Consider the following 26,192-nt stretch of genomic DNA (forward strand, 5'->3'; position numbering starts at 1 on the left):
ATGAAAAACTGATTCAGTGAATAATCCTTTCACAAACATTATGCAGCAAAACAAAAATTGATGACAAAGCGATCATTTCCATTTTCAGGATATGAATGTAAAATAGATAACACAGAAACAGCGAAAACACATTCTTATACTCCAAGAAAAAAAAAAAGCACAACAGGGAAAGAAGTGTAATTTCCTCTGAAGGCATCTGCTGAAGAACAATCGGGGACTGAATATTATTTAAAAATTCAGAGATGTACAGATCATATCTAAAATAGCTTTAAAAAGCATAAACAAAATATAACAGAATATTTCACTGGAATTCAGACCCAGAACAAATCACCATGTTAAGAGCTGACAAGACAAATAATTAGAAGTAATCAACTCCTCTGATGTAAGACACTAAGGGGTTTATTTACGAAAGGCAAATCCACTTTGCACTACAAGTGCAAAGTGCACTTGAAATTGCACTTAAAGTGCACTTGGAAGTTCAGTCGCTGTAGATCTGAGGGGGACATGCAAGGAAACTAAAAACAGCATTTATGCTTGTACGTGATTGGATGATAAAATCAGCAGAGCTTCCCCTCATTTCAGATCTTCCCCTCAGATCTACAGCGACTGCACTTCCAAGTGCACTTTCAGTGCAATTTCAAGTGCACTTTGCACTTGTAGTTTGCACTTGTAGTGCAACGTGGATTTGCCTTTCATAAATAACCCCCTAAATGTATTATTTATATTAAAAAATATATATTTTTAAGACCCCTTTCACACCGAAACGTTGCTAAAACAGCCGCTAAAGCACCGGCCGTTTTTGCGGTGCTTTAGCAGAGGTTTAGCGGTGCTTTTCGGGCGCTAGCAGGTCACTTTTTTTAAGGTCACGTTTGCGTCGCTTTGGAAGCGCTTTTAAGGTGCTTTGGAAGCACTGCCCATTCATTTCAATGAACAGGGGTGTTTTGGAGCGCTATTTACAGTGCTCCAAAGATGCTGCTTGCATCACAAAAGTAAGTACACCCCTCACATTTTTGCAAATATTTTATTCTATCTTTTCATGTGACAACACTGAAGAAATGACACTGTGCTACAATGTAAAGTAGTGAGTGTACAGCTTGTATAACAGTGTAAATTTTCTGTCCCCTCAAAATAACTCAACATACAGCCAATAATGTCTAAACCGCTGGCAACAAAAGTGAGTACACCCCTAAGTGAAAATATCCAAATTGGGCCAATTAGCCATTTTCCCTCTCCGACATATGAGTGCTGCCAGCATTGCTGCAGAGGTTGAAGGGGGGTCAGCATGTCAGTGCTCAGACCATAAGGCTAAAAGGTGATAAACTGGCCAAGCATGTCTCCAAACCTAAACCCTATTGAGCATCTGTTGGGCATCCTCAAACGGAAGGTGGAGGAGCGCAAGGTCTCTAACATCCACCAGCTCTGTGATGTCGTCATGGAGGAGTGGAAGAGGACTCCAGTGGCAACCTGTGAAGCTCTGCTGAACTCCATGCCCAAGAGGGTTAAAGTGTTTGTTAAACACATTTCTTAAAAACTGCCAGCCGCTCTATTAGAGGCTGGCATAGCACACTGTGTAAATCCTTTCTAAAAATGAGCGTTCAAAATAGCTATGTAGAGCGGTCTTCAGGCCGGTCACGTGAGTCGTGGCCTCTTTTCATCTCCGATACATGGCTACTGCAGGAGGGACTGTGATCTCCCTCTGACGTCAGCCGGGGGGGGGGTTAAGGTTGCCGCTCGGCTCAACTCGCAGAAGCCCTGTCTTGGAGCTGTAATGCGGCAGCGAGTCACGTGACCGGCCTGAAGACAGCTTTAAATAGTTATTTAGAAGGCATGTCTTTAGAAAGAATCTACAAGTGTGGTATGCCAGCCTCTAATAGAGGGGCTGGCAGTGACCATTGTAAGTTTTTTTTTGTTTTTAATAATAGCGGCGGGGGGCAGGGCGGAGCGGTGACAGACACAGAGAGTGCGCTGACAGGCAGGAAGGAGGGGGTGAGGGGGGAGAGAGAAGAGCAGAGCATGGCAGTATAGGACAGAGGGGTGCACTCTGACCACAGTGGTCAGGGCTGAGTAGCCCTAGTTATCGTGGTCAGTATAGAGAGGGCATATAGGAAGTGGCAGGTTCAGGGAGGTTTTTTTACAGTTTAGAGGGGGGCAGATTACACAGCATAAGCACTGTGCTATTTAAACTGCTTTAACCACTTGCCACCCGCCCACCATCAAATACCGGCAGGGCTGTGCAGCTCTCGTTCCAGAGCGGCTGCGCCGTGTTGATAAGGACAAGGCGCGACCCACCAATGCCATCCATCAATGCCAATCAGTGCCGCCTCTGTGCCCACCAGTGCCACACACATCAGTGGCACCCATAAGTGAGGCATATTCATGCCTCATCAGTGCCACCTAATCAGTGCCCATAAGTGCCACCTCATCAGTGCCCATCAGTGAAGGAGAAAAATTCCTTATTTACAACATTTACTGACAGAAACTAAGAAAAAACCCTTTAGGAAAAAATAAAAAACCCAGAAGTGATTAAATACCACCAAAAGAAAGATCTATCTGTGTGAAGAAAATGATAAAAATTGCACCTGGTTACAGTGTAGAATGACCGCGCAATTGTCATTCAAAGTGTGTCAGCGCTGAAAGATGAAATACGGCCTGGGCCGGAAGGGGGTGAAAGTGCCTGGTATTGAGATGGTTAAAGGACCAGGATGTGTATTTTTCTTTTTTTTTGGGTCAACAAACACTTTAAGACAGTGCTGGAAACGAATGGTAGCCCCAAAGATTGACACTTTGGGCCCAATTTGGACATTTTCACTTAGGGGTGTACTCACGCCTGTGAGATACTGTAAACACTGCATATATACATACACACACACACACACACACACACACACACACATACATACATATATATATATACACACACACACACACACACACACACATACATATATATATATATATATATATATATATATATATATATATACACACACACACACACACACATATATATACACACACATACACACACATATATATACACACACACACACACAATGGGGAAAATAATTTGGAAAATCCCCTGCAGATTTTGTAAGTTTGCCCATTTACAAAGAAATGAAGGGTCTATAATTGTTATAGGTATATTTTAAATGACAGTGACAGAATATCAACCAAAAATCCAGAAAAAACACATGGTACAAATGGTATAAACTGAGTTGCAGTTCAGTGAATAAAATAAGTATTTCATCTCCTACCAACCAACAATAATTGTGGCTCCCACAGACTGGCTACAGTATGTGCTCATGTGGTACACAGATTAGTCCTGTCAATTTAAGAAGGTGCTCCTAACGACAACTCCTTATGTGTATAAAAGACACCTGTCCACAGAATCTCTTTCTTCCATTCATACCTCACCATCATGGGCAAGACCAAAGAGCCGTCAAAGGACGTCAGGGACCAGATTGTAGACCGGCACAAGGTTGGAATGGGCTACAAGACCAACAGCAAGAAGTTTTGTGTGAAGAAGACAACTGTTGGAACGATTATTCACAAATGGAAGAAGTCCAAAATAACCAATCGTCCATGGTCTGGAGCTCCATGCAAGATTTTTCCTCATGGGGTAAGGATGATCATGAGAAAAAAGTGAGGGATCAGCCCAGAACTACACAGGTGGAGCTTGTGAATGATCTCAAGGCAGTTGGGTCCACAGTCACCAAACAAACAATTAGTAACACAATAAGCCACCATGGATTGAAATCCTGCAGTGCCCGCAAGGTCCCCCTCCTCAAGAAGGCACATGGACAGGCCCATCTGAAGTTTGCGAATGAACATCTAAATGAGTCAGAGAAGGGTTGTGAGAAAGAGCTGTGGTCAGATCAGCTCTTTGGCATTAACTCAGCTTTGGTGCTGTTTCTCTGCTAAAGGTACAGGCCGACTTTGCCGCATTGAGGGGCCAGTGGACAGGATTGTCCCTGTCTGACTGAAGGAAAAAAGAACCCTTTTCCTTCAGCCAGAACACTGAAGATGGGTTGTGGATGAGTTCTCCAGCATGACAATGACCCAAAACATACTGCCAAGGCAACAAAGGAGTGGCTCAAGAAGAAGCACATTAAGGTCATGGAGTGGTCTAGACCTTAATTCTATAGAAAAATTATGGAGGCAGCTGAAACTTCAAGTTGCTAAGTGACAGCCACGAAACCTTAAGAATTTAGAGAAGATCTATAAAGATAAGTAGACCAAAATCCAGTGGTGGCTGGTGTATATATATGTGTGTTTGAGCTGTGAGGTGCAATAATAATACAATAGGCTGCACACAGCTATGCACCCATGACTTGAATTCAAGCTGATTCAGCAGATATTGCAGCCATCTACAGCAGCCTTTAGTCTTCAATTGTGTGGTGAACACTGGTAAAGCCAAGGACTTGGTTGCAATGCATCTAATAGACAGTACCCCTTCTAACAGTTAGAAAATAGTTTTCTCTTCTTTGACTGGCCCCCGACAGACATTTGACTGTATTTACTGATTTTCCCAGCTACCTACTGTGTCCTAGAGTTATGGGATACCCATGCTCCGACTTCATAAAGCAAATGTAACGTGCTCTGATTTTGAGGGGCCTCTTACATCAGAGGCTTGTTTTGGCAGTCGTTTCATTCTGAAATGTCATGGCGTGATCTTAAAAACAATATTCATATGCCAAGCCATTTGTGAAGATATGATTCAGCTTATAAGACTCTCACGTTAACTCCGCAAGAAATTTATATCTGGAGACAGATTTAATTTAAGGTGTTATTAAACCCATGTACTAATAAATAAAACGCAGTGGCATCATTCACATACTTGATCAACTGCAGTTTTGTTTTATCCTCAATGTCCTGGTTTCTAAAAAAGAAGAACTAGAAGATCCTCCTAACAGTAGGTCCTCCTATAGGGTGGCTCTACTACCTTGCCGGGTCCCCCTGGAGCCCCCTTATGCCACGTACACACGAGCTGACTTTTCGACCGGACTGGTCCGACGGACTTTCCCAACGAACGGACTTGCCTACACACGATCACACCAAAGTCCGACTGATTCGTACGTGATGACGTACGACTGGACTAAAGTAAGGAAGTTCATAGACAGTAGCCAATAGTTGCCCTAGCGTCGGTTTTCGTCCGTCGGACTAGCATACAGACGAGCGGATTTTTCTATAGGAACTGGGTCCAGCGGAGTTCCGACGTAAAGATTTGAAACATGTTTCAAATCTAAAGTCCGTCATATTTTCGACCGAAAAAGTCCGCTGCGGGTCCAATGAAGCCCACATATGGTCGAATTGTCAGTCGGACCAGTCCGGTCGAAAAGTCCGCTCGTGTGTACGTGGCATTACATGCGCATTCCATAGTTAGTCAGGTTGAAAAAAGAGACAAGTCCATCTAGTTCATCCAAAAAATAAAAAATACAACCCCATATACACAATCCTTCACCCACAGTTGATCCAGAGGAAGGTGAAAAACCCCAGCAAAGCATGATCCAGGTTACTACAGCAGGGGAAAAAAATTCCTTCCTGATCCCTCAAGAGGCAATCTGATTTTCCCTGGATCAACTTTACCTATTCCCATGACTACGGCTCTACGCATGACTGCTCCACCTACCAGTTTTTACTCTCACCACCCACTTTACAATATGGTGCACCTATGAAGCCAGATTTCATGCACTTATAATAGGAGTTTTATTTAATATAATTTACTAGATAAATATATGCTATATTAACTATTATATTAATACAATTATTAAATATATTTTGCTCCCTTTTACATACATACATACATACACACTTTTTTTTATATCTATACTAAAAAATAGACATGTGCACGGCCAAAAAAAAATTTTTTCATTGTTTTCATTTTTTTGCCGGATCGTTATGATCGAAATTCGTTATTTCGAAATCGAATAAATTCTGAAGAATTCGAATTAGGCACGTTCCATTTGTACAGATGCAGTATTCGTTATTTAGGTAATTCAGAAAAATTCAAATTCGGTACGTGCATTCGTATAGATGCGGTATGCGTTATTTCGAAAATTCGTAAATTCAGATAAATTCTCTTCCTTCCTGCTCGGGCCAATATTCAGCTTTCAGCGCTGTCACACTTTGAATGACAATTGCGTGGTCATGCTACACTGTACACAAATTACATTTTTGTAATTTTTTTGGTGGTATTTAATCACCACTGGGTTTTTTATTTTTTTGCTCAACAAATGAAAAGACCGAAAATGTTGCAAAAAATGTTTTTCTTAGTTTCTTTTATAAAATATGGCAAACAAGTCATTTTTCTTCTTCACTGATGGGCACTGATGAGGCTGCACCGATGGGCACTGATGAGGCTGCACCGATAATCAGGACACCGACAATCAGTGCCTTGATCATCAGTGTAAAAGTGCCCTGTCAGAATTGCCGGTTACCAGCTCTCCTTTCCTGGCTGCACTGATGGGCACTGATAAACTGCACTGATGGGGCTGAACTGATGGGCACTGATAATCAGTGCTCTTATTATCAGTGCAAATGTTTCCTGTCAGAATTGCAGATTACCGTCTCTTCTTTCTTCGCTGTGACAGTGCGCGAGAAAAGGACGGCCATTACCCAGCAAGTCTGTTTACATGTGATCCACTGTGATTGGCCCTTTACCGCGATCTGTGATTAGTTGTGTCCCGGTGCGCACGCTTGGGGCGTGTTTCCGGAAAGAGATCCATAAATGCCCTCCCAAAATGAGAGCCGCACTGTAGCCGTCTTTTTGCTATAGCGCAGTCATGAGGTGGTTAATTCATTTTTTTTTTTATCATTATATTTGTATAGAATAGAGAAGGCTTAAAGTGGAACTTTACCCCCCACCAAGCAAAAAAAATAAATAAATAAAAATCCTTGGTACTTTTTACTTAAAAGGGTAACTATTTTTGTGGGGAAAATATAGCAAATAAATTGCTACACAAGCCATTTTGTAATTTAAAGTGATATTAAAGTCTTTTTTTTTTTTTAAATAACAAAAACATGTTATACTTACCTTCCCTGTGGTTTTGCACAGAGCAGCCCCGATCCTCCTCTTCTCGGGTCCCTCGCCGGTGCTCCTGGCCCCTCCCTCCTGCCGAGTGCCCCCACAGCAAGCAGCTTGCTGTGGGGGCACCTGAGCCGAGCCACTGCTCTGCATGTCCATTCAGACATGGAGCCATGGCTCAGCTCCGCCGCTTCTCTCACCTCATTGGCTCACTGAATTTGACAGCAGCGGGAGCCAATGGCGCCTGCTGTGTGTCTCAGCCAATCAGGACAGAGTCCCGGCCAGTCGAGTCTCTCGTGCAACATCGCTGGCTCTAGAGGGTAAGTATTAGGGGGGCTGCTGTACACAGAAGGTTTTTATATCTTAATGCATAGAATGCATTAAGGTAAAAAAAAAAAACCTTCTCCCTTAAAATCAGTTTAGGATTATAAACCTGATGAGATTTTCATTGCAATCTGCCATGGCTGTCATTTTCTGTAAAATCCAATGCAATAGGGCAATATGGAGGCGCTCTGTACACAGTTTGTGTAGGGAATGCCCGCAGAAATGTAATTTTCTACTTGTGTGATTGGCTAACTGATTTTCATCTAAGTCTGCACTAAGATACAACCCAGATTTTAGGTATCCCCCCCCGGTGATAGGAATTTCAGTTTTGGTGACACACTCCAAGGGTTAACTACTACTAAAAGGATGCAGACACTGCAGCTTTCCCATTATAACACAGAGGGCACCAGGTGATTATATTGAACCAGACCCTCCCATTCACAATCAGCCTGCAAAGGACATGGTGAAACAAACAGCTGTTTCTTGAGAGCAACAAAAGGTAGAACTCCGCTACAAAGTTTATAAAAGAGAACATGGACACATGGGGGTTTTAAACACTTTTTTTTTTATCCGTGTTTATGTAACACTGATATCTCTTTGTATGTTATGTAACTGTATACTATGTGGACCTATTGTAATAAAGTTGGCACGCCAGTCTTTTATTGAAATATACACAATTGTCTTATCTGCCTTGAAAGTCCAATGGGGATCACATATGATATTTTTCAATATACGCTATATTGTCAAAAGTATTGGGACGCCTGTCTTTACAGATTTAGGACCTTTAATGGCATCCCAGTCTTAGTCCGTAGGGTTCAATATTGAGTTGGCCCACCCTTTGCAGCTATAACAGTTTTAACTCTTCTGGGAAGGCTGTCCACAAGGTTTAGTAGTGTGTCTATGGGAATGTTTGACTAGTAGCGCATTTGTGAGGTTCATTTAGGCCAAGCTGGACCAAACAAATTTGTTTCATGCAATAAGAGTCCAGCTGCTGAAATCATGGCCGGGACAAGGGGTGGGCAAGAGGGGCAGCTGCCCTGGGCATGGTATCATGTGAGGTGGGGGCGCTGCAAGGAGATTGAGGTATTTGTGTCTGGAGAATTTGGGGGGGGGCAGGGGGCACAAATTGTTCCAGGAGGGAAAATTAGGAGGGGGTGCTAGGGGTAATGATTCAGGGGGATTGGTGTTGGAAGGGGTGGTGGAGGTATGGAGGTAGAGGATTTGTGTTAGGTGGGGGGATTTGGGAGTTTGTGCTAGAAGAGGTGATATGGCACAGTGGTGCAGTGGGTAGCACTCTCACCTAGCAGTAAGAAGGGTCGCTGGTTCAAATCCCAACCAGGACACTACCTGCCTGGAGTTTGCATGTTCTCCCTGTGCCTGCGTGGGTTTCCTCTGGGTACTCCGGTTTCCTCCCACACTCCAAAGACATGCTGGTAGGTTAATTGGCTTCTGTCTAAATTGTCCCTAGTATAGGAATGTGAGTTAGGGACCTTAGATTGTAAGCTCCTTGAGGGTAGGGACTGATGTGAATGTACAATGTATATGTAAAGCGCTGCGTAAATTGACGGCGCTATATAAGTACCTGAAATAAATAAATAAATAAAATATGGTAGAAGTAGAAAGGGAATCTGTGCAAGCAGGAGAAATTTCTTTTTTTGGGGGGTTAGTAGGAGTGATTGGGGTGTTTTTGGTATTTGTGCTCGGAGGAGTGCTTTTTTTCGAGGGGGGATTTCAGCGGGGGGGGGGGTAGATTTGTACTGGGAGAAGGGGGAATTTGGGATATTTTTGATGACACATAGGTGTTGATTTACTAAAGTCAAATAATAGACTGTGCACTCTTGCAGTTGCCCTTTGTCAATGCAGTTCCTCCGAGCTTGGTTAAAAACTGCATTTTTGCTTGCACATGATTGGATGATGAAAGTCAGCAGAGCTTCCCCTCCTCTACCAAGCTCTGGAGCAACTGCACTTTGCCTTAAGTAAATCAACCCCATAATGCTCATACATCTTCGGGGGCGCAGTTTGGCATGTTTGCCTAGGGATCTGTAATAGACTTATTAACAAAAATAAGAGGCACTGGGCTTGATTTACTAAAACTGGAAAGTGTAAAATCTGGTGCAGCTCTGCATACAAACCAATCAGCTTCCAGGTTTTATTGTCAAAGCTTCATGGAACAAGCTGAAATGAGAAGCTGATTGGCTGCCGTGCACAGCTGCACCAGATTTTGCACTCTCCAGTTTTTCCAGTTAGACACTTCCTCTCGGCTGCCGCCTATAAGCCAATTCGGTCTAAGCGCACCCCACCATTCACGAGAATCCTTGAATTATCATCAATGAATACAAGGTATCCTCTGATTGGCCGAGGGGGGCGGGTTATTGTGACGGGATCACCAGCTTGACACAAACAACCAATAAAGTGATAATAAACCTGCAATGCTACTTGAAGTAATGTTTAAAACTTTGGCCTTTGTAAAAGGGGAAGCGACACAGCTGGTTAGGATGGGAAAGATGTAAAAGTTTTATACATTTCACAGCTAATGTTCAGTGCTTAATTAAAAAAAAAAAAAAAAAACTTGTTAAGATACTTTGAGAAACAAAATATATTTCTGTGTTCTCTTGGTAAAAGCTTCGAGCACTTGAAAGTGATTAGCAAAATTTACACAGCCAACACAATGTTGGAACATCAAAGAGCGTCTCCAGGAGCGCACCGTATGCAGATCAGTTTGTGAAATTCTAATTACTGCAGTTGAAAGAGGACCACGCTCCCCCGAATAATCACCTGTGCTTTGATTATTCCGATTAGAGAGCAGGAAAAAAAAAATCTCATCAAATTCATATCTTAATTTTTAAGGGGACAGTCATGAAATATATAAATAAAGGGGTCAGCGAGTGTAGCCAGACAAACAAAGGATCTGCAGCCACTCAGGGCTGTATACATGCCACAGCTGTGATGCTGCTAAAATGAGAATTACAGTTTTTTTTCTTAGAATAAAGATCCCGATTCTTGCGGTATAAGGTCTTTCACATTATACAAAAAAAAAAAAAAAATGGGCTAACTTTAATTATTTAAAAAAAAACTAAGCAGTAAAGTGTTTTTTTTTTTTTTTTAATTGCGTTTGAAAAACCGCTGCGTAAATACGGTGTGACATAAAATATTGCAACCACCACCATTTTATTCTCTAGGGTCTCTGCTAAAAATATTATTTATATTGTACATTTTATTGTATATTTACTTGTAAGCATCAAGTGTCAGAAAAGGTTTGGTCTTTAAATGGTTAAACTTCCCTCATTTACATGCTGGAGTTCTTTCCTTTGATAAAAGAAGGAAAAGAAACTTTGTTTCTACTTGTGTTGTAATAAAACTTGGCAGGCTGCCTGGATTTTTTTTTTTCCCAGCTGTGAGAACTCTCTGCACTTGTTAGAAAGATCGTGACATGCTGTTTTAAAGAAAAAGATTGCGATTTTGATTTTTATTGATTAATCGTGCACCTCTAACTTACATTAAGCCCAAATTCACATCATGAGGTTTTGACATGTCAAATCGCCGGCTATTTCAGGCAACGTCCGAATCGGTGCGACGCCGCACCGATCCACAAAAGTAGTTCCTGTACTACTTTTGGCTACTTCAGGGGCAATTTGAATAGACATCTGTGCATGAACCCGCACAGATGTCTGTCAAATCGCCCCCCGAAGTCGGACTGCATTGTCAGTTTGAAATCGTGCGAGTTCAGCTGGAACACACAATTTCAAACCCACCCTCAGTGTGAACCTGGGCTAAATGCCCATTCTGCTGTAAAAGAAAAAAAAATGGCATTAACCCCTTCAGCCCCGGAAGGTATTACCCCCCTTCATGACCAGGCCATTTTCTTGCGATAAAGTAATGCAGTGCCATAACAGACAATTGCGCGGGCGTGCGACGCTGTACCCAAATAAAATGTATGTCCTTTTTTCCCCCCACAAATAGAGCTTTCTTTTGGTGGTATTTGATCACCTCTGCGGTTTTTATTTTTTGCACAATAAACAAAAAAAACCTGACAATTACAAAAAAAAAAAAATATTTTTTTACTTTCTGCTATAAAACATATACAATTTTAAAAAATGTAAAAAATCTAATTTCTTCATCAGTTTAGGCCAATATGTATTCTGCTACATATTTTTGGTAAGAAAAAAAAATCCCAATAAGCGTATATTGATTGGTTTGCGCAAAAATTATACCGTCTACAAACTATGGGATAGATTTATTGACTTATTTATTTTTTATTGTCCCCAAGGGGACGCGCCGTCTCTCGGCTAGGGGGTTCTCGGCTCTTGATTGGATTGATAGCAGCACAGCCATTGGCTCCCGCTGTTGTCAATCAACTCCAATGACGCGGCCCCCCGGGGGGGTGGGGGCCGAATGCTGGACTCGAGAGCACGCCCGCAAGGTAACCCCCCGGGAGAGCGCTTCTACCAGGGGGTTATCTAATGCAGGGGGAAGCCGAAAGAACCGAGGGACCCCAGAAGAGCAGGTTCAGGGCCACTCTGTGCAAAATGAGCTGCGCAGTGGAGGTAAGTATGACATGTTTTTTTTTTTTTAAAAAGGAACCTTTGGTATCACTTTAAGTGTGCTCCTAGGGAGTGATTTCTAACTGTGGGGGGAATGCTGTGACTGGAGAAAAACAGAGATCCGTGTTTCTGCTCATCAGAAACACAAGATCTCCATTGTCCTCCCTCACAGACTGCCGTTCTGCCTCTCCTGTGAACGATTGCGGGTGGCTGGCGGCCATCGCGACCGTCTGACCCGCTGGCGGCCATCGCGACCGTCTGACCCTCTGATTAGCTTTCTCTGTGTCCAATCAAAGTGGAATCAGGTCGCCGGCGGCGAGTGCACGAAATCATGTACAGCTACACGATTTCACGCAGCTGTGCGCAGTATATATGCAGTAGGCAATCCGGAAGCGGTTAATTTATATTATCCCTTCTATTTCTGTATATGGATGACGGCACTGTAATTATTTTAATAAAAAGAACCATCTAAGTAACTTTTTCCTAATCGATATACAGCTGTCACATTACCCAGATCTCTCCCAGCCTGTCTGCTGGGAAACAAACAGGAGGAGCTTCTAGTCCTCTGCTGCTGGTCACATGTTCAAAAAAAAAAAATAAATAAATACAGAGTAAAAATAAATTAATATCTATAAACTGTTTTAAATATATATTTGAAATCAAATCTTTATTATTTTGTGTAAACAACAAGGTGTGGGCAGGTATCTGACAGTCACGCCCCTCCAGCCTGTGTCTTAGAAGAGGGAGGTGAAGCCTCCATTAATCTACATATAAATATTCCACCCCCTTGTATTTAGTGGGAATGGAGGAAGGAAGGAGGGAGTGGGCTGTCATTTACCACTGTGTATACACTCACATGTGTGACGCTATAGTCACATGGTCTGCTCATATGTGATAGGGAGGAAATGATCAGCATAGAAACTCACTGAAGACTGAGCATGTGCAGAGTTGCATCAACAGCTTTTTATCGGACAAGAAACAGGAAGTGGGCTGTATAAGATATTTACTGGCAGAAAAAAAATGTTTTACTATCCAAAGTTAAAACAACAAGGGCAGAAGATTTAATAGATGGAAAGATGAAAAAAAATGACTGAAGGTCCACTTTAATAACACTAACTCTCATCTTCACAGGCTCTTCGCCCAAACTCCTGCCCTCTCAGACTCAACCCCCTATTTATATCCTAGGAGAGGGAACCACCTAGTGGCCAAACTACAAACTATGCTAACACCCCCTTTACATGCAAGCGGCTTTACAGATTTTTTTTTTTTAAGCGCAACTTTCGTTGAGAAAAGGAACACCCTCTGGGTGATCTATGTACATTACAAGGATTATAACAAACTTTGCTGCAGATTCCTACTTTTTGTTCTTCTGAAGAAATCCATGTGCGTTTGTCTGTGCCTCTGTACTGAGTGGGTCTAATGGGAGTGGTTTCATAATTAACCGTCAAGTGTGCAGCTGCAGAGCACTAATGAGAAAAATCTGATGGGCCTGCATCCCTTTAGACATGCTCCTGTTGAAAGTATCTCTCGCAACATGACATTTTTGTTGCAGGGGATGCCTAAAAACTGACTTTCTATCTTAGGCAGACATCTGGGAAAATTGGTGAGCCAATCACCCAAGCAGGAAATGATGTTTCTGGGGAGTAGTCAGTACACATTCTATGTACAGAACAACTTCAGGTAGCCATATTGCATTGCATTCTCAGAAAATTACAGCGGCTGCAGATTGAAACGGAAAGGTAATTTTTAATAACATTCAATCACAATATGATTAGTGTCGCAATTATATGTGCTATATTATTTTTTCTTTCTTTGCCTTTTTTTTCCCTACGAAAGTGGAGTTATCCTTTAACTAAGTCACTACAAAGTCCCTGGGAGTTAGTGGGGTTTATGCAGCATCAGATCTCCACCAACGTGTCCCTCACATGCATGGAAAGCTCTGAGAGAAGAACTTCAGTTAGACAAGCTCTACTACGACATGCTAAGGTGGTAAAGTGGCAACACAAAAGGTCCTATTTTTTTTTTATTTGAGATCTTCCACATGTACATGAATGTTGGACCCCAGAAAAAGGTCTCAATTTCCTAAACTTATACTGAAGCTTTGTTATGTGCTTCATTCAGATGCAGATAGTGCTAAGCGGAGCTCTTCTTTAACACCTCAAAGTGCAGAACTGGCACAACTTGTAAATTGGATCCAGATGCCTCAATCCTTGGACCGCTCCCGATGTCCTTGAAATAATATTTAGATTGAATAGCTCGGTTCTGGAACACACAGGGAGGTACCTGCACGGGTGAGCTGAAGCCAGGTGACATCATTCATCAAGTATAACAAAGTGAAATGAGCGCATTCCTTCATGTGATCAAAACGCCGTCAGACAACTGCCATTGATCACTGACTAGTCTGAACTTGCTGCCGCTGCCAGGAGCTCCATTAGGTAACTGGGATAAAGCCAAATAAGATCTGTGAAGCCGCAAAAATGCTAGATGGAGCTCAGATGATTTTTTTAAGACATTTTTAAAAAAAGATCTAGGAAAGCAAATGGGCTGTTTGAAGGCATAAAGAAGTTCTTAATCTTCAAGGCAACGCTAACTGCCCTTCACTGAACCGCCCCATCACATTTAATTAAACCACACCATAACAGCGGACCTCCGGCAAATATTCAATATAAAAAAAAAAAAAAAAAACTTCAGATTAGCTACATTGATTTGCATAAGCGTTCACCCCCCTCGGAATTTTTCATGGTATGTGTTAAAACCTGGAATTAAAATGGATTTAAGTGGGATTTTATTTTTCTGATCTGCAGACAATAGTCCATAAGGTCAAAGCGTTAAACAATCAACATAGTTTTACAATTCATACACAAATAACCAGCAAGGTATTTAGACGTGCACGTCGGAAATTTCCTTTTAATTACGGATGCATTGGTTCATTTAAGAATTTCGTTTCGGCATATTTGTTATGTTGAACCGATTTGATTTTGGAATTTGTTTTGTGTATTCTTTGGTACTGGTGGATTGGAAAAATCTTGCAGTTTTTAACAAAGATTGCTACATGTTCGATATATATCATTGAATCGGAAATATTCAATATTTTCACACACTTGTCCAACCCATCAAGAAAATTAGTGGTACCCCTCTAGTGACGAAACCGGTTGGGCAGAGATACAGATCCACGTCACTGAGTTTACCTGGAAGAGCCAACGATCGTTATTGTATACTGGATTTGACTTGTGCGGATTTTTATCTTGGAACATGTGAGTGCATTACTTTTAACAAAGCCGACTTGTAAATGGTTTTACACTGCTGCCGCTTATCTCTTCATTGGGGTATATCATCAGTTATGATGATCTGAGACAAGAGGACTGTCGGCACATCTGGGGACAGTTTAGAGTGACTCTCTGTCAGAAACCATGAAATCAGGCTGAGACAGAAGAACAGTTAAATCACACTTGTTTAATAAGAAAAGTAAAAAGAACAAACGTAGTCAAAACACAGCCAAAGTTCAGTAGCCGGAAAGGATAGTCAGACAAGCCAAATGTCAGGGATCAATGTAGTGGAAGAGCAAGCAGGATCTGGAGTCAGAAGGGATGTCAGCAAAGCAAGTCTGGAACAGGATAGCAGGAGATAATTTCTGTGATGTTGACCAAGGCAAAGGCAGAGCTCCTATGGACTGGATGGCTTAAGTAGGCAGGACTGACGAGCAGGATATCATCAACAGCTGAGTAACTGTGGAGAGATAGGAGCTGGCAATTAGCTGACAGCTGAGTGGCCAGCTCAGAGAAGGAGGGGCTGAGCCTAGCTCTGACACTCACATCGTCTTCCCTTTGCTGGATATAGGATGAGACACATGAGCTTTCTTTGACCTCCCATAATAGGAGGTCTATGCTCTCTGATAAGAGCACATCCATATATGTGGTGGTGGTGAATTCACAAGGTGGGGGGATTGTGTGTGGTTTTTGAATTCAAGACATATTTCACCTGATTCACTGTTTTTGGGACTTTTTCATTAGTGTCATGAGATTGACACTTGGACTCACTGATTATTTATTTGGATTTAGCGCAACACTGTTTATTTTGAATTTTTCCTTTGCAATATCATCTCACGTTAGTGGTGCAGCTTCAATTTTGATTTGTATGATATCACAAGCGCAGTTTAACTTTGTTATTATCCATCAAGAGAAATGGCAGGAGCTTTTTGAACAATATCAACTGGTGTCATGTGCATCAGAATTAACGAACGTAATGAAATTCGGATCCATTCGTTATCTAAATCTGAATTATCGTACGAATTTGAACATTTCCCCATGGGCCAGCACTACTATCCCATCATTTTTAAAAGAGGAAATAAGCGATATAAGGGGTACCTCATCCATAAATAATATAACCAAGAAAAAAGTAGAACCTTGCAGACTTTACTGGTACCAGAGAGAAATGGTCAGACATTTTTTACGTAAGAGAGTAAATATTTATTACAAAATATAATTAAAAATCAATCAAACATTCAACTAGAGTACTCTTTTCATGTTTTTACGATTGTTTTTTAATTATATTTTGTAATAAATATTTACGCTTTTTACATAAAAATGTCTGACCATTTCTCTCCGATACCAGTAAAGTCTGCAAGGTTCTACTTTTTTTTTGGTTATACTATCGCACCATGTGAAATCATTTGAATGAAACAAATGCATTATTTAATTTGGTTTTAACTTTTTTAGGATTAGTTGACATTCGTTACCATGTCCATTTGGAGATTCATTAACATCCGAATCTCCAAAAATAACATTTTCGTCTGAAAAAAGGAACCTTAATGAAACCAAAACGCACATGTCTAATGATGATGCAATACCGTGCGCTGTCGTGCTCTACAAAAAATAGTGCATGCACCTTCTTTGGAGTGTCACATGATGGAGCAATCCTTCCTGCTTCCCCAAGGCATAAAGGCCCTGTTAAAGGGATGCTGGGGCTGGGCGGGAAGGCATTAAAGGTGATGTGGTCAGAAGGGTGTACCTGAATTTAATTTTAAAAATCTGGTAAGCGTAGCTTGCTACATCCCACACCCCAATGGGATGCTGGTAGGTTAAATGAATCCTGTCTAAATTGGCCTTGGTATAGATATGTATTTTTATGTGAGATAGAGACTTTAGATTGTAAGCTCCTCTGAGGCAGGGCTAACGTGAATGAATAATATGCAAAGTGCTGCCTAAATTGACAGTGCTATAAAAAATATTTGTAATTTATAAAGATGTGCACGACAGAGAAATGAATTTTGTTTTTCTTTAATAATTTCGTTTTTTCATATTTATGATGTTAGAATGATTTTTGTAATTCATTTTGTATATTTGTTGTTTTGAATCAATTTGTATTTTCAGAAATTCTGTTATTCTTTTGTTATTTCAGAAGATCCCAGCTAGTTAGAGGTGCACCGAATGCAAAGTGTTATTGCCGAAACCAAAAATTCAGGATGCGGCTGAAACTGAAAATGACAGGTTAATATAAAAATATATATAAAATTGTATTATATTCAACTTTTTAATTACTCTCTCTCATACTGGTCACTGGAAGTTCAACATGGCACCTCATGGCAAAGAACTCTGAGGAACTGAAAAAAAAAAAATTGTTGCTCCACATAAAGATGTCCTAGGCTATAAGAAGATTGACAAAACCATGAAACTGAGCTGCAGCATGGTGGCCAAGATCATACAGCGGTTTAACAGGACAGGTTCTACTCAGAACAGGCCTCGCCATGGTCGACCAAAGAAGTTGAGTGCACGTGCTCAGCGTCATATCCAGAGGTTGTCTTTGGGAAATAGACGTATGAGTGATGACAGCATTGCTGCAGAGGTTGAAGGGCTGGGGGTTCAGCCTGTCAGTGCTCAGACCATACGCCGCACACTGCATCAAATTGGTCTGCATGGCTGTCATCCCAGAAGGAAGCCTCCTCTAAAGATGTTGCACAAGAAAGCAAACAACAGTTTGCTGAAGACAAGCAGACTAAGGACATGGATTACTGGAACCATGTCCTGTGGTCTGATGAGACCAAGATAAACTTATTTGGTTCAGATGGTGTCAAGCGTGTGTGGCAGAAACCAGGTGAAGAGTACAGAGACAAGTGTGTCTTGCCTACAGTCAAGCATGGTGGTGGGAGTGTCATGGTCTGGGGCTGCATGAGTGCTGCCGGCACTGGGGAGATACAGTTCATTGAGGGAACCATGAATGCCAACATGTACTGTGACATACTGAAGCAGAGCACGATCCCCTCCCTTCGGAGATTGGGCCACAGGCCAATATTCCAACATGATAATGACCCCAAACACACCTCCAAGATGACCACTGCCTTACTAAATAAGCTGAGAGTAAAGGTGATGGACTGGCCAAGCATGTCTCCAAACCTAAAACACTATTGAGCATCTGTGGGGCATCCTCAAACAGAAGGTGGAGGAGCGCAAGGTCTCTAACATCCACCAGCTCCGTGATATCATAATGGAGGAGTGGAAGAGGACTCCAGTGGCAAACTGTGAAGCTCAGGTGAACTCCATGCCCAAGAGTGATAAGGCAGTGCTGGAAAATAATGATGACCACACAAAATATTGACACTTTGGGCCCAATTTGGACATTTTCACTTAGGGGTGTACTCACTTTTGTTGCCAGCGGTTTAGACATTAATGGCTGTGTGTTGAGTTATTTTGAGGGGACAGCAAATTTACACTGTTATACAAGCTGTCCACTCACTACTTTACATTGTAACAAAGTGTAATTTCTTCAGTGTTGTCACATGAAAAGATATAATAAAATTAGGGCTGTTACTGATTAAAATTCGATCAATCGATTCTTTAAATTGATTAATCGACTAATTTTGATTAATTATAACGCACATACAGATCCAACTACTTTTAGCTGACGTCATGCGTAGCTCCTCCCCCATACGCGTTACGTTCAATCAGAACTTCCTCAGCGGGGCAGGGCTACGGCATCACCCTACAGTCTATTTAAACAGCACCGTTGTGCATCAAGGGGACCAATGGAGAGCCAGAGACATCCATCACCTGCCGAGACAGCAAAGTGTCAGCTCTTTGGAAAAAAAAGTGCCCTCATCATAAATGTTTCTTGATTGCTGGATAACCAATCAATGTCAGTTCATCGTCAAACTGACTTACAGCCAGGAAAGCCCTCAGATATGTTGATTTTCATAGCCAAGTCCAGGATTTACATAGATGTTTATCTGAATACTTTGACCAGTGAGATCAATCAAATCGTTAGGATCTGTCTTCCTCAATTTATGAGTTCACGGACATAGACGTCACCGGACTCCTCCTCCCTTTCCTTCGTTAGCAGACGGAGGCACTTGGGGAAGGGGGGAGGAGTCCGGTGACGTTGATGTCCGTGACGTCACCGGATCTCCGATGGAACTCCCTGAAGACCCGGAAGCCGGCGGAGAGGCGAGTACCGATCAAAAGATATTTGAGCGATCAAAAAAATTAACGATTAATCGAGGAATGAATCGTTAATTTCCGCAGTCCTAAATAAAATATTTACAAAAATGGGGGGGTGTACTCACTTTTGAGAGATATTGTATGTCTTCACACTGGTCCCTTGCGCTTCCATTGTGGTGTTCAAAAACCTTGCTTGCTGCATTTTTGGTCAGTTAAAAAAAAACAAAAAAAACCCACACACCTCCCTGTTGAAATGCATTGAAAATGTAGCAAGAACTCATCAATAACGCACCAGTGTTACATTTTTGATGCAGTTTTTGAGTCACATGACCTATGAAAAACACACCATAAGCGTGATAAAATTAGGGTAAAATCACTGTGAAATCATGGAAAAATTGCGTGCGTTTTTGAGTGCTATCATCTGTACCTTTTCTTTTTCAGCATTATCCCGAAAACACTATTTTCGGCCGATATGTTTCCATCGAAATTTCGGTGCATCTCTACTGCTAGTCCAGAGATGGAATGAGCTGATTGGACGATATTGGCTGGAGTCAAGTGCATCCAAAAGTAACCAATGTAACCAAGTTAATTCCAGATTCATTCTTAAGGTTATGATTTGGAGATTCATGGATCCACCTCCATCCAACCTAAACACAATAAGTAAAAATCATCTTATTTATTTCACTTTTTATACCTTACTGTATTTATTTATAAATGCTTCCATTCGCAAAAAGAATCAGCTGATTATCCAAGAGCTAAAGACTACCGCACCGCTCTCATCTGAATAAAACAAATAAATCCGAATGAATACGTAATCATTCGTTATGTAATTCATTTACTTATTCCCAACTGACTTTGTTGAGTCGCACACATACAAATTTAATGAATGGTCTCTCAAGTACAACCCTAGTACATAAAACGAACACAAAATAATCACATTACAATAGTTACGCTACGCTCGCTAGATTAAAAACAAATGGATCTGAATCGTTACATTATTTTGGATGCTTCAAACATTAACAAAAAAGGCCCAAACTATCACATCCTGTCATCTAAACGAAATTAATGAATTTGTTGTTTTCGTTATAGTTTATTTGGGATTAGTTAAAATTTATTCTTTTGATTTGGAGATTTGGATACATCCGAATCTCCAAATTTCGACCAAATTACGATTCTGAACCAAACAAATCGCACATGTCTAGTAATGAATAAATGAAAGAAAAGTTCAAAAAAAATTTAGATTGTAAGCTCCTTTGAGGCATGGACTGGTGTGAATGAACAGTATGCAAAGTGCTGGGTAAATTGATGGTGCTATAAAAATACCTGTAATAAATAAATAAAATAAATGAATAATACACACACACACACATATATATATATAATGCTTAGAACGCCTCCATTTAGAACTCAATGTTCCCGGAATTGATGTGTGGCAGAAAAGCTTTTATTCCCTTGTTAGACAAGCTGTGTATTTTTACAGTGGCAGCGCGCTGGGGGTTCCTGGCAGAGGGTACGGAGTTTGAACAGCCCATCATTTATTGACGCACGTTTTAAGGTCACATGAAATAATAGTCATATCCCATCACTCTTCAGCATTAGACAAGGCTATAGAAAATTAAGGCTGCTTTCACACTGATAGCGCCGGCCGTTAGCACTAAAGCGCTGCTCGTTTTAGTGGCACTTTAGCGCTGTTTAAGCGGTGCTTTTGCAGCGCTTTTAACCCCCCAAAAAAGGGGTTAAAAGCGCCGAAAGTGCCGTTTTGCGGCACTTTGAAAACACTTTTCAGGCGCTTTGAAAGTGCTGCCCGCATGGCGTTTTGGGAGCGCTAAATACAGCGATCCCAACCCACCCCAAAGATGCTGCTTGCAGAAACTTTCGGAATGTCCCGCAAGCGCACCACCCCAGTGTGAAAAGTCACACTAGAATGAATGGGAGGCGGTTTTCAGACGCTAAGCAGAGGCTATTTCCAGCGCTAAAGCGCCTGAAACCGCCCCCGTGTGAAAGGGGTGTAACAGACTTCTAACTGAGGAATGATTTTATTTTTTGAACCAAACCCTAACTCGTTATAGACTTAGGGCAGGTTCACACTGCTGTGGTGCAAATATATATATATATTTATTTATTTATTTATATCCACAGCGGAACATATTTTCTCATTACATTTACAGGTCCTGATTATAGTATTATCCTTATCTTATCTCAATGTAAGCTCAGACTGATAGAGCTCTACCATGACCATTAGATAGGTCAACGCAGGTTCAAAACAATACATTAAAAACACTTGTTTTTCTATGAGCTCTGCTCACGCAATATAATTTTATGCATGTGATCACAAACACAGTGTAGTACCTAGAGGTGAATTAAGTGTCATTTTGTGACACATCAAAGTAAAAAAAAAAAAAAAAAATGAAAATGATAACAATGCATCGCACTGCCACAATACAACGCACATCAGCGCTTTGGCTTGAGGACTGATGTCGATCGGTAAGGCACTATATGTGGGTGGGGACTGGAAATAGTGCAGTGCTCATTTAAACCAAAGGAGGCAGTGTTCCCAGAGACTGAGTTACCAGCAAGACAGCGATTTGTCATAGCAGGGTGGCTTATCGTAGTAAAGTTAGATGATTCTGAGACAAGGGGGGAGGTTCCCAACATGGTATCATCCTGTTCTAATTGCCTACATCCCAAGATATAGTAGAGGTGAATTTTTAATGACCAGTCCTTTCTCTGCCCATTTTCTGGGCTTTTCTTTCATCAATATACAGTATGTAAAATATTCATACTATATCTCAGTGGCGGCCCGTCCATTAGGGGCGCTGCCCCCCTAATCCATGGGCCCCGCCCCTAATCTACACGCAGGGCGCCGGACACATGGATTTCAATGGGATTTTTACTTTTTTGGAGCACATGATTAGAGCCTGAGGCTCTAATTGGCTTCAAAAAAGGGTGGGCTCAGGGCACAGAGCACTATGTCCTGAGCAAACCCAGTTGTGCGACATTAGTGAAATAATGTTCGCTATTGTCTTCCTGCTTCTCCTTCAGGCCAATCAGAAAGTGGGTCCTGAGACCTGTCTTAGGACTCCCGGGCAATCGGGTCTCAAGAACCACTTCCTGTTCGGCAGGGAGGAGAAGCAACAGCTGTAACGAGATCTGCCCGGGAGGGAAGAGACGGCGCGGACGGATTGCCCTGGTTGCAGGAGGAGGAGAGGGAACTGGTGCAGAGAGTGGGGAGCAGTGTAAGTACCAAGGCCGGTCTGGAGGCCAGTCTGTGCACGGGGGCGTAGTGGCGGTATGTTTGAGTGAGGGGGGCAGGTTTGTTTGCCCCCCCCCACAAAAAAAATTGCACACTAGCCGCCACTGCTATATCTACAATACCCAGGTTTCAATGCAGTGGTTGATTGGGTTTTGCTGTGTTACAGGTTTCTTGCCTCACCTAGGCCCTTATAGAATATTACCTATGTTATGTTATGTGATTTTGCTTTTTCCTCTAACTTTGCACTGCGCTTTCTTAATATGACCCCTTTTTCTTATATTTCAAATAATTATTAATCAATTTACATAGTTCTGTGTATAATATTAACCTTGCATCCTATTTTATATTTGATTGTAAATAAATGGTCAGGGGACAATGGTAAATCTAGCAATTCAGCTTGGTTCTCTCACTTCATCATAGCTACACCTATATAAAGCAATCAGTAGGTATTATAGGTCGATATAACAATAGGTAAACCAACATGGCTTGATTTTCTCATTCTGCCCATGGACTAAGGAAGACGAAGTCAATGGATTCCCCCATCTACAATAAAAAACACAGATAGGGAAATCCCCACTGTTGGCTATTGTATTTAAACAGCCGCACCATCCATAGCAAAAGATATTCCGCAACTCCTTGCTCTTTATGATCTTCAGAATGTATTGGTTCTCCATAAAAGACACAGACAGCAAATGTAAGTAATGTTTCAGCCTTATGGGCCTTGTTCACTACAGATGCCATGTACAAGAATGCATCTATAGTGTGCAAACCCCTCCTGGCACCACGTCATTAATTTACCAATTAATAGATAATTCAAGTTATTTGGAGCGGTGAAACACCATACATGGACATAAACTGAATCAAAAGCACAAACATAATTGGTTATATAATTAGAAAAAGACATTAAAATTCAATAAGGTGGCAAAAGGGAATCAACTTCTATGTAAATCCAGGTCCCATCTGAGGTTTAATCCCTGAGGGACCCTGGTTTGTAACCTAAATATCCATCATGCCTGCCTACCTAGAAGCCATATGTTCCTATCCCCACCCCTTGGCATAGGAGGTAATCTAAATTCAATGCCAGTAAACCTAAAGGAGGACAAACTCACCAGAATGACATTCTTTAACCACTTCAGCCCCGGAAGGTTTTACCCCCTTCATGACCAGACCTTTTTTGCGATATGTCACTTCATTACGTAACTGACAATAATGTCCTTTTTTTCCCACAAATAGAGCTTTCTTTAGGTGGTATTTGATCACCTCTGGTTTTTATTTTGTGCGCTTTAAATAAAAAAAGAGCAACAATTTTGAAAAAAAACAAAAAATTTTTTTTTTATTTTCAGGTATAATACATATCAAATAAAAAAAAATAAAAAATCTAATTTCTTCATCAATATGCATTCTGCATATTTTTGGTAAAAAAAAAATCCCATTAAGTGTATATTGGTTGGTTTGTGCAAAAGTTATAGCTTCTACAAATGATGGGATATTTTTTAATGGGATTTTTATTTTTTTACTAGTAGAGCCGGCGATCAACGATTTTTAGTGGGACTGCGACATTGCGGTAGACACCTGACACTAGGTTTGCCCTGATACCACTGTAAGACCAAGTACAAGTACCGATACTTTTTTTTCCAAGTACTCACCGATACTCTTTTTTTAATGTCATGTGACAGTGGCACTAATATGCAGCACCGATAGGTGGCACTAATGAGGCGTGGACTATGTCAGTAGTTTTTTATTTTTTGACCATTTTTATATTCTTTTATTATTATTTTTTTTTTACAGTGCTTTTTTTTTTGGGGGGGGGGGGGGGGGGGGTGGCTGGACAGTCACTGTTATTTTTTTTTTTAAATTTTTTATTATTTTTACAATTTCACTTTAAAATATTTGATTTTCTGACACTGTACATTCAGAAAAGGAAGGAGCTGGTAAATGACAGATTTACCGGCTCCTTCCTCCGCTCTCCATCCTGAAAGATCTGGGACGGAGGAGCCCATGGAGGAGCACAGAGGAGGACACAAAGGGGAGCCGGAGGAGGATCCAGCAACGGAAGACACTCAGCAACGATCGGTGTGGTGGCGGGGGAAGTTTTAGTCACCGATCTCCTTGTGTGGCTTTCAATAAAGCAGCTGAAAGCTGCGGAGTGGAAAGGAGGAGAAGCGGCTGTCAGCTGCTTTATTGAAAGCCACACAGGGAGATCTGTGATTTTTAAGGTTTGAACAAACTACAGAGACAGATTTAGCTGTTATATAAAGCGAAAGTTCACGTGGGCAAATGTCTCTCCATCACATTATTGTTCCGTTTTCATTTGTTGACAAAAATTGGAATTGATTTTCATCATAGTTTTCGTCAATTGACGAAAATTAAGAGTAATTTTTATTTAGTTTTCATCACTGGAAACATGCCGCTGATGAAAATGACGACAAAAGTATCCATACCTGGAATTCTTCTTTAATGAAATGCACAACAATGGGCAAGTCTGAATGGGTCAAGAAAAATACCCTATTGCCAGACCACTCATTTTAACAACAACCTTCCTATAGGATTATATGTACATTATGCTATAAAAGGTTATGTAGAAAGGTGAGGGGAGGAGCTGTGGAGATGGGCCAGCACAGAGATTAATTAAATACTCTCAGAAAAGGAGTATCCCCTGGGGTATAATTGAGTAACCCAACAGGCTGTGACGTGTAAGGATGAATAGTCAGATTTTTTCACAAGTTCTAGCAAGAGCACACTGTAAGTGGAAAAAAATAATTTATTGAAAGGAAAAACATTGCAAGCATGCGTTTTTCAATTAAAATATTTTAGGTTGGTGACTAGGGCTCTTTAAAACAAGAATAAAGCCTTTTTAAGGCTAAACATTTCTAACACACACTCCACAAAACCACAGCTAAGCTTAACGCTGCCAGCAATACACAAAAACAGCCCGAGCCTCTCGGCTCTACGACACAAAGCTGCTAGAACGGGCAGAGAAGTAAAGCTCCATAAACACAGAGCCCGTGCGAGCAGCCGGAGATTACCATTAACTATTTGTTAACAACTTGTCACCGTGCTAGATCCGGGTGTAAAACTCACATCACAGCCCGGGCGAGAGGCGCAAAGCACACCAGTTTAGGGGAAGCGGGCGAGCTGGCACAAACACTTCCACAACAGATGGAAGTTGTGAATCAACCACATTACATAACTATCCATTTTATAATTATGTGGTACACCATTCACATCCAAGCCAGAAATTGGGAAAACGCGGCCAAAACAAAAAACCCTCCGAATAATTTGTGCCTGAGGAACAGTGACATGTGACTAGGCTTCCAAGTTCTGATGCGGATGCTCAAAGAGGTTTTCCACTTCAAAGAACTTCTCTTAAAGCTGAAGGTTATGTATGGATTTTATAGCATTGTTACATTGGTCCAGTTGATTCAACCTAAGTATGTATGTGCCTTCCCTTTGGAAGCTGGACATCACTGTTGTAGGCACCGCTACTACATTGATCGCCATGTCTTCCAAGGGTAGTGCTGAGTGGCTGTCCTGTTGGGTAGTGAACACAAGAGGTCCACTTGCTCGGAATTTGCGCCATTAACAGAACACATTGTATTTTTGTCAGTTAATGCAAGACG

General features: G+C 41.4%; 1 protein-coding gene across 7 annotated transcripts in view; it reads right to left on the minus strand.

Moving 5' to 3' along the window:
* LOC141140669 (protein kinase C epsilon type-like) overlaps positions 1–26,192 on the minus strand; it is a 358,981-nt gene that overhangs the window by 111,298 nt on the left and 221,491 nt on the right. The window contains exon 3 of one of the 7 annotated variants that reach the window (XR_012243976.1): positions 19,747–19,966. The exons of the other annotated variants lie outside the window; for them this stretch is intronic. The gene's annotated coding sequence lies outside the window, so the exon portion shown is untranslated. The remainder of the gene's footprint in view (positions 1–19,746; positions 19,967–26,192) is intronic. 7 annotated transcript variants of the gene reach the window in all.

This window comes from Aquarana catesbeiana, linkage group LG04 (assembly GCF_042186555.1).
Source record: "Aquarana catesbeiana isolate 2022-GZ linkage group LG04, ASM4218655v1, whole genome shotgun sequence".
NCBI lineage: Eukaryota > Metazoa > Chordata > Amphibia > Anura > Ranidae > Aquarana > Aquarana catesbeiana.